Here is a 9,763-nt window from a genome sequence, read left to right on the forward strand (position 1 = left end):
AGAGTATAAGGGAGGGAACATTGAGTTGATTTTGAGTTTAACGTCCCGTTCAGCAGCGAGGCTATATGAGACGTGGACCTACTGATTAACGTGGAATCCGAACCACATGAGCTCCCGCCGGGAATCGAACCCGGGTCTCCCACGCCAAAGGCGCGTACGCTAACCGCTTAGCCACGGAGGAGCTCAGGGAGGGAACATTGTTTCATAATGAAAGTCTATTTTACATCTATTTCTTTTGTACCGAAGTCTAGCGCCCTAACCATCAGGCTACAGAAAAGTTAATCAGTGCATGGATTTTTATAGAATGAAGCTTATAGTTAACTGCCACATTTACATTGGATAAAACGACTTGTTTGGATTTTACACAACATAAAACTGCATTAAGAGTCCCTTAAAAATCCATAAATACCAGACTGGATATATTGGTATAATTCAACATCAATTTAGACCTAAACAAGATTATTCCCCCCCCCCCCCGAAGAAAAGCAACAAAGATTTGTACTTTTTATTTGTAGGTCGGACTAGAATTTCCTATACATATATATATATATTTATTTTATAACAAGAAGTAAGTCGCACAACGGTTAGCATTCTGTCGTTTTCGATGTAGGGTACTGGTGGAAAATAGGATGACATTTGAAAGTCTCAAATTTAGGCAAAATAGACTAACGTAAAGGAAAAAAAAACTGAAATTCGACTGTCTCTCGAAAGCTAAGTAGTAAGTTCTATTGGTATTATTATAATTACAAATATCATTATGCAAAAGGGCCTGAAGTTCTTTTTTCATTTAGATATACTCATGTCAGGTAAGTAAATAGAAACAAATGAAAAAGGCAAAAAATAGAGGCCTTGAAGGTAAAATGTGGACAAATTCATCAGTGTTTAGGAGATGCTGTCTACAATGAACTGAACATAGTTCGTTGTGGGTCAGAGTGGGTCACTTGGATGATGGGTTGCAATGAGTCACGTCCTGTTGAAATACGACCCAATCACCCACTCACTAATCTTGACCCACGACCCACTGACTCACCTATCTCTACCGCTTAAACACATTAGCAACGGTAACGTGTGACACTGGCAGCATAAGCAGATGTCTTTGATCGAAGTGATTCGTAACGTCCCGTGAACTCCTTTCGGCGGAAAAGAGGATGATCTCAATGCATTCCTCAGGGGATAACATCATTTGCTTCGTCACTTACACCTGCAATAAAAGAGATATGATACCAGTAATCTCGATTTCCATACGTTGTTGTCATCACTTATTCAACATCGCATTAATAATCTTGTAGAAAATCAAGATATCCAAAAATTGTCTTCATATTTGTGTTTTTGCTGACATTCTAGCCTGAAATTATGTTCTACACATACACCTTTCTATTTTAAAAAATGATCTCAATCCAATATGACGGATACCAAGATGGCCGCCGCCATGGTCACGCGCAGCAGTCAATTCTCTCTACCCGTACAGTATTACTATATAGTCAAATCATGCCAAACTCTGCCTCTGGTAGGGCTATGGGGACCTTTCGGACAAACAGTATATCTTGCTCAAGGGAAAGTTAAAGCCTAAAACCTCGCCTTTGCCTTCGGCACTCACCGCCATAGAAAACATAGTGTAATATATAGCGAGAAGGTGTCTTGAAATTCGGTTCGGCGTCTTAATAATATGTTATGTCTCCACTGTTACCTCTTTCTTGAAATCGGGAGTAGTAGAAGTCTTCTATCATTTCCGCTTTTTTTTTTTTTTTTTTTTTTTTTTGCACAACTTACACATTAGAAATGACTGTGTTAATTCAACGCAAAGGCTCTGTGTTACTTGAATTGTGTTAAATTTTGACAGATGCATGATGCTACTTCAATTCCTTCGTGCCTCCGATTTAGGAGTTAAGATGGTAGTTCTTAAATCAATCACGTGACATGAGGAGTCATTTCAGTAACATGTGTTGTTTTATTTAAAGTTGCCAAACAAGTACACTGAATGAGCAAAACTCATGGGATAGCAGGGCTCTGATTTGTGGATGGACAGCACGTGTGCCCAACGCCACCTGGTAGCCTCAGCGACGGTCTCAGTTGTGTGATAGACAGTGCTGGAAGTGGCTGTGTGAGTGCGCGCTGGTAAAATGCAACGTCGTCGCGAGTTGACGGCATTCGAACGGGGCATGGTTGTGGGTGCCCGACGCATGGGGCATTCCATTTCGGAAGTGGTTCAGGAATTCGGCTTCCCAAGGTCAACAGTGTCGAGAGTTTACCGAGAATGGGTGAATGAGGGTGTCACAGTCCACAACAGACACCATACCGGGCGTCCACAGGCCCTAAATGACCGAGACAGGCGAAACCTGAGACGAGTGGTAATTCGAGATAGGGGAGCAAATGTGCAACGAATCACGGCTGAATTCAACACTGGCCGAGATAGAGACGTTTCCCAGTGGACAATCCGTCGGAACATGCGTGTTCTCGGGTATGGGAGCCGTCGCCCCACACGTGTGCCACTGCTAACCCGGCCTCATCGGACAATTCGGCGTGCATTTGCCAACAATCACCACGGATGGACACTGCATCAGTGGCGTAACGTGATCTGGTCTGACGAATCACGTTTTCAACTGTTCCATGCAGATGGGAGGCACCGTGTGTGGCGCACACCGCACGAAGCGATGGATCCAGCGTGCCAAGTGGGCACAGTCCAGGCCGGTGGCCTATCTGTCATGGTGTGGGGTGCATTTTCGTGGCATGGAATGGGCCCCCTGGTCGTTCTGGATGCCACATTGACTGGTCAGCGGTATCGTCAGCTGCTTGGAGACCATCTCCACCCTTTTGTCATGTTTCAACACCCTGACGACATTGCTGTGTATCAAGATGACAACGCAGCCCCACATCGCGCCAATATCGTCCGTGCCTGGTTCGACGAGCATGCAGGTGAGATCCAACGACTGAATTGGCCACCTCGCAGTCCGGATGTGAACCCCATTGAACATATCTGGGATGCCCTCGAGGTCAGGCTCAGGGCATTGAATCCTCAACCCACGAACAGGACCCAATTGGCTGCCGCTCTGCAGGATGTGTGGTGCCAACTGCCTCCGGACGTGTTCCAGAGCCTTGCTGACTCACTGCCACGCCGTATCGCTGCACTCCGCAGGGCCAGAGGGGGCCCGACCAGATATTAGGTGGGTATCCCATGAGTTTTGCTCTTTCAGTGTACTTTCGCAAATATATTTTTCCTCGGTATTAAACGAACGTTACGACGGAGCGGAATATAATGAATAAAGGGAAAATAGGTGAAAGCACATCCATGTTAGAAGATTCATAGGGTTGCGAAACCATTTTAATGGGATATTACAGGAAATATAATACATCGTACGTTACTTGATATAAATATCAAATATATCGCGAAAAGCATTAGTCACAGCAATAAATAAAAACTAATAAAAAATCTAAATCTCATGTACTTGTTAGATATTTATTATGTCTTTGAAGAAACGTCACTTAATTTGGTCAAAGAAAAGGTGTTCCCTTGTATGGACTGCGAATTATCAGGTGGGAATGAAATTCGTGTTTTAGAGAAGGACACTCAATCTTACAGTCAGTGGCGTAGTCAAGATTGATTTGAGGTGAGCCTTAGTGTTTTCATATGTATGCGTTTGTATATGTGGGTGAAGGGAGACATTTAGGTGTCCTTGTACAAATCTGCGTAGCAGCCTTTCGGGTTGTTGCGTTGGAAGGTTTAGTCTTAATAATAATAATAATAATAATAATAATAATAATAATAATAATATCTTTCTCCGAAGTCTTTTGTAGATATTTCTTCGTTGTTTTTATATTGTTTTCGCACAATTTCTTCGTCAAAATTAACAGCACTACTGTCTTTCTTTCGTTCTAGCCACTTTTCTAAAACGTTTTTCGACTCTTTCTCTGAATTAATATCTTGTTTAAACTGTTTTTCGTTGTTTCTTGGTTTCTTTGTTTGCACATTTTCCTTACCGAAGTTAACACAAGTGTCTTTCTTTCCCGCTTTAACCACTTTTGTAAAAGGTTTTCTGACATTTTGCAATGACAAAGTAAAGTTTTTATTTCGACACTTTAACACGTCTAACTCAAGTAAATCTTCTGAACTGCTCTTATTGATCAAACATCAGAGATTGCTGTGATATAGTCACCCGTTACAAGTCTTCACTATTGTCTCCTCCCTCTCTTGTTAATAATTTTTCCTGAAATATTTTTTTTATCTCAATGAAATCAAAACAACAAAGGAAAATCTTTATTTTTGCCTCTCCTTTCTTTCTTTTATTGCCTTGTAGGTTAATGCGGTCAATACACTGTCGTATTTTTCAGTTGTAACCATAAAATTTAATAAGGTAGTTTTGTTATCAGATGTTCATACCTTAGTGTATGGGACCTGTCGTAAGTTTATGTACCGATTTTTTATACCCTGGAAGAATTTGGGTGCTTTTAACTTTGGGCGTAGATACAGTCCGTAAAAGCCGCTCAGATGAAAGAGTTTTAGAGCAGCAAGCTGTCTTGCCCTTCCCACGGCATTCTCACCTGTCTGGTCTTAGTGTTTGGCTACCGAGGATGAGTTTTCGATGCGTTTTCCCCGCAGCAAACGCGAACTAGGTGGCTATTCGGTAATTTTACTTTTGCCAGAGTTATAAATCATACTGTGAGCCAGTCAGGGTTTTCAGGTTCACGTCTATAATAACAGAGTTTCAATACTCTGCACAAAGCATCTTCCAAGCAGCTGTTTCTTGCTAAAAATCTTCTTGCCTGCTCCTTTTTTCCTTCCTGTAGAAATCTTTTACTGATTCCGAAACGACAGACGGTCTATTGTTTCGAAACGCACCAAATACGCTCGCGCCAACATTTTCTGCGCATTTTTGTTGCTTTCGTGTTCGAAGCGCATTGTGATTAGCCATCCACATTTTGATACATGGTCAGCGTATTCCAAGCGCATGCAGCGTATAAAAAGGCGTTGCGAACGCAACGAATAGCCGTGCACTTCTTGTTTTCAGAAGAGAAATACTGTGCTTGAGTTGTTTTCGCGAATCGTTGTTGAGGTTTGCTGGTACAATCCGCGGCAAAAAACCTGCAACATGAGGATGTAAGTTTATTGTGAAACTACGCCTAACAGCACAGGGAATGAACATAACGTCTAAGTGGAACGAATCACGCCAGGATAGACCTCGGCCTCCTCCCGTCCACACTTATTTTGGAGCAAAAGACTTCGTCATTTCACAATAAACTTATATGCTCATGTTGCAGGTTTTTTGCCGCGGATTGTACAATAACCAGCAATCATCATTCCAATCTACTTTCAGTCTTTCTATACAATACATGATCTCGGCTAAATTAATATTTTCTATTTCACAAAACGAGACATTATTTCCTAATTAAAATTCATATTTAATTTTCATTGCATGGAGAAAAAGAAGTATTTAAACCCCATACTTCCTAATCTGAATTTGCAAATGATAAGAGCTTCTCCATGGCTATATAGTCAGCGTACGCGTCGTTAGTGCGGGACGCCCTGTTCGACTCTCGGTGGGAGCTCATGAATTCGGATTCTACTTCTCATATAGGCTCTCTAAACTTCTTTCACAGAGGTAAAGGCGCTTATAAAGATGAAGTCACACCTTCAGAGTTACCCATGTTGTGATATTGAAATGAAATGAATTGAAATAAAACCTTTGAGTTTAACGTCCCACGTTATGCCGATTGGGCTAAGGGAGATGATGATTAAAGCCAGTGAATGATGATGAGAGACTTGGTGGAATGAAATGTGGGAGGACAAGAGAGTACCATGAGAAAACCCACGGACACGATGTTGTCCACACAAACTTATTTTGACGGGGATCGAATCAGGGACCTCACGCACCAGAGGTAAGCGCTCTACCACTGAGCCACGGTGCCTTCCTGTTAAAGAAACAAGCACAGCATGCGACCAATTTATCGCCGAATTGAAAATGATCTATAATTGATACCCGGCTATTTACAAGGAAAAAATATAAGGTTAGCGCAACCAGCAGCAATGTTTCTTCCATGGTTCCCTCCGGCAGAACACAAATAAACCTATTAATAATAGCAAAGATAAATTACGTTTTACTCTTGTGCACTGCACTCCTTCACCAAATAATGCAATTATTTTGTTTTATCCCATGATTCTCTAAAAATATTTTTCAAAGAAAGCATCACCAGCCTACGAGGTAAGTTCAAAAAGTACTAATCCTGACCTTGAACAAGATACTATCCGATATTTCCCTGATAAAACCGAGCAAAAAGCCGCGTTTGAGTATCAAAATTTGCTGATAATTCTTGCTATTTTGACAATGTGCTGCTTGTTATTTTAAGTACTTTCTCAACTTTACAAGAATTTATTGCGAAATACGTTTAGAAAGTAACTATTTTTTTTTCACGCGATTTTGGCATTACTCGTAAAAAATGTAATAAATGAAATATATAATGTTTCTTCCTTCGTATATTATTCCAAATCTCAGTTTGTGCAAATATTTAAATCTAATAATAGCTCTATTTCACCATTAATGCTCATATACTAAGTCAAATAGCAAGTCGTTGTAGCGCTCGTTTTTGTATGGTTACTTTAAAGCTGTGAAAGTTTTTTTTTTTTTTTTTTTTTTTTTTTTTTTACACGCCTATATTTAAGCTAGGTGTATGGTTTGTTAATTTGCAAGTCAAATACATAGGAGGCTACTGTACATTTCGTAGCATGTGCCGCCTTCATCGCAAACAGAAACAGTCTATACAGAGTGGCCCAAAAGTAGGTATTCAGTTCTGCATTAATCAGTATGACATTTTAGTTTGTTAAGATAATGAGCGTTTTTTCTTAGGTCTGTTCCGAGCGTAAGATGTAAGTGAAAAGAACTAACAAGTAGACCTCACCACTTCGCCGTTGCGTTAGCAAAAGGAAACAACTACTGTCCTAGAGTAGGGTTAAATATAAGATATTGACAAAAATTTTAGCTGCTAATGAGCACTAGAAATATGGGAAAACGAAATAGAAACACGAATGTGGGAAAGCCAAGTACAATATAATTTGATAGTTGCAAGACCGATATTTTTTCGAAATACATGGAGGAGCAATAGTTATGACTTCAACTATGTAAATCGAGTTAGGAGGGATGTTTTTATGGCATTCCAGATCATGACCGCCATCTTGAAATCCGCCATATTGGATCGACGTCAACTTTTTCAAATGGAAAGAGGGCCATGTGAGGTATCAAACAACAATGATTTTTTCCACCCAATCTCATACACTAATTAGTTTGTCCATATCTGGAACGGTTTACAACTTACAGTTCTTTCAATGTGGAAAAATTCGTTGTTTGTAGCAGATAACAGATAAGTACAGTGGCAATGAACATAGCTCCAGAGACAGCATTCTTACAGAACAAAATTACGGCAATGCAAAAAATGAAAGTCCTCAGCATTCATAAAGTGGTTCTGATCCCGCCACTGCGTGTGTGCGTTTGTAGATTCAAACTGAAACTATAAGCAGTTGGGGCAGCACGATGAAGAGAATAGCAATATGGGTTGTCAATGGCATTCCTGGTCGTAGTAGCTACGGTATAATGTAGAAGCTTACGTGCATCGTGTACCATTCTACAGCGACAAACTCTTTGTAAGGGGACAAGTGCAGAAAATATATCATTCTCACTGTGAGTTCTACCCGTGAACTTGGATGTGCTTGAGAAATAGTTATTTCGTTTATTGCATTAAGCCTGTAATTCTGTGAGGTGCGTGCGTGTGTGTGTGTTAGGGAGAGTGTGTGCAAGCAACAATTATAGTCTAAAAAACGACACACCCTGGCGTTAAATAAGGAAAACATTGCTATGTACCTCCTGCAGCAGTTACAGACATTACGGTTCAAGCACAATGCAACAAATATATCAGAACAGGAAAGAGTAATCGCAGATGACATAATTAGATTCCTAGCGGATTAAGACTTGGAATTCGAAATGGAATACAATCTGGATATTCTAGAGGTGGCACATCATGAGATAAACAATCAAGAAGCTAGTGTGGAAGCGGAACGGTATGTGAGTTGCTATTGGTCGAATACAGGGAGCAGGAATTCACTTATGCTGGATACCTGAGAATTATTTAATAATGAAGAGGTGCGAAGTACAATAGTTCCACCTGGGAAATCAGTGGAAGTGTGACAAATTCCAAAAGGTACCACCGGCATATTTCAACCTTTGAATGTATTTTTTTTTAGACAATACAAAACATTGGCGTACTATATGTGATTATGCAATGAAGGACGAACATTTCCATTCAAAACTGCATGACAGAGATACTATTGTCACTCTGCATTCCATTGTGTACAATCAATTTCAGTCTCCTCGCTTCACAGGAATGATTCAATAACCACTTTGTAAATCGTATATATTGATGAGCCGATCGAATGGTTCGAAGTGCCGAAGAAGCACGCTTTCAATATTCCAGGCATTAACTTTTGTGATATTTCTGATGCTTCATTTTTCATTAGGTGCTCATGGTACTCTGCAAAATTCTGTCTTGACCATTTGATGAATGCTGAGGACTTTCATTTCTTGCATTGCCGTAATTTTGTCCAGTAAGAATGCTATCTCTGGAGCTATATTCATTGTCACTATAGTTATCTGTTATAACGAATTTTTCCACATTGAAAGACCTGTAAGTTGTAAACCGTTCCAGATATGGACAAACTAATTAGTGTATGAGATTGGGTGGAAAAAATCATTGTTGTTTGATACCTCACATGGCCCTCTTTCCATTTGAAAAAGTTGACGTCGATCCAATATGGCGGATTTCAAGATGGCGGTAATGATCTGGAATGCCGCAAAAACATCCCTCCTAACTCGATTTACATAGCTGAAGTCATTACTATTGCTCCTCCATGTATTTCGAAAAAATATCGGTCTTGCAACTATCAAATTGTATTGTACTTGGCTTTCCCACATTCGTGTTTCTATTTCGTTTTCCCATATTTCTAGTGCTCATTAGCAGCTAAAATTTTTGTCAATATCTTATATTCAACCCTACTCTGGAACAGTAGTTGTTTCCTTTTGCTAACGCAACGGCGAAGTGGTGAGGTCTACTTGTAAGAACAAATAATAAAGGAACTAAGGCAATGCCTGTATGTGTAACAATTAGTAAATGATTATAAAATGCCATTAGCCGATTAGTATAGGACTGTATATACATTTGGGCCACCTTGTATTCCTTCTAAGCATTCTACATTATTTGTGCGTGTTGTAAGATCAATTGTGCCAGTTTCATTGAAAAATTATGTCCCACCAAAATCTCATGGGTGCAACCTGAGCCCTGAGCATACCTTATTTGGAGTAATTTGTGAAGTTTCAATCAATGGAAATTGCCTTGAATTCGGAAATTATTGAATTAAGTGCTGAAATTACTCTTTTGTGCACGGTAGAAGCTTATGTGGAGGAAGGAAGAGAAACACATACCGCGAACTAAAGTATAAGATATTTCAGAACTGAAACATCTTACCGAATAAGAATGTGTGACACTTTTCAGTGAATTCGAGGAAAACGGTATGTTTGTGGTTTATAGCATTGTACCGTTTTGAAAAACGGTTTGCCAGCATACTAGTGCCATTACTTGGATAATGAAGAAACGAGCCTTTCAGCGGATGGTAATCATGTTCCGTACAGTAGATGATTCCACTGGGAACTCAGCACATCCCAAAAAGTGTCATACATCATTATTCAGTGGAGTGCTTCCATTATCAATGTTTGTTTGGTACCTTTTG

The 9,763-nt window shown here is 40.0% G+C and overlaps 1 protein-coding gene across 8 annotated transcripts in view; it reads right to left on the bottom strand.

The window, feature by feature from the left end:
• The window catches only part of LOC145674276 (BTB/POZ domain-containing protein 8-like), a 257,841-nt gene that overhangs the window by 44,308 nt on the left and 203,770 nt on the right, over positions 1 to 9,763 (bottom strand). The window lies entirely within an intron of this gene.

This window comes from Thermobia domestica, chromosome 17 (assembly GCF_964235325.1).
Source record: "Thermobia domestica chromosome 17, izTheDome1.hap1.1, whole genome shotgun sequence".
In the NCBI taxonomy this organism is placed as follows: domain Eukaryota; kingdom Metazoa; phylum Arthropoda; class Insecta; order Zygentoma; family Lepismatidae; genus Thermobia; species Thermobia domestica.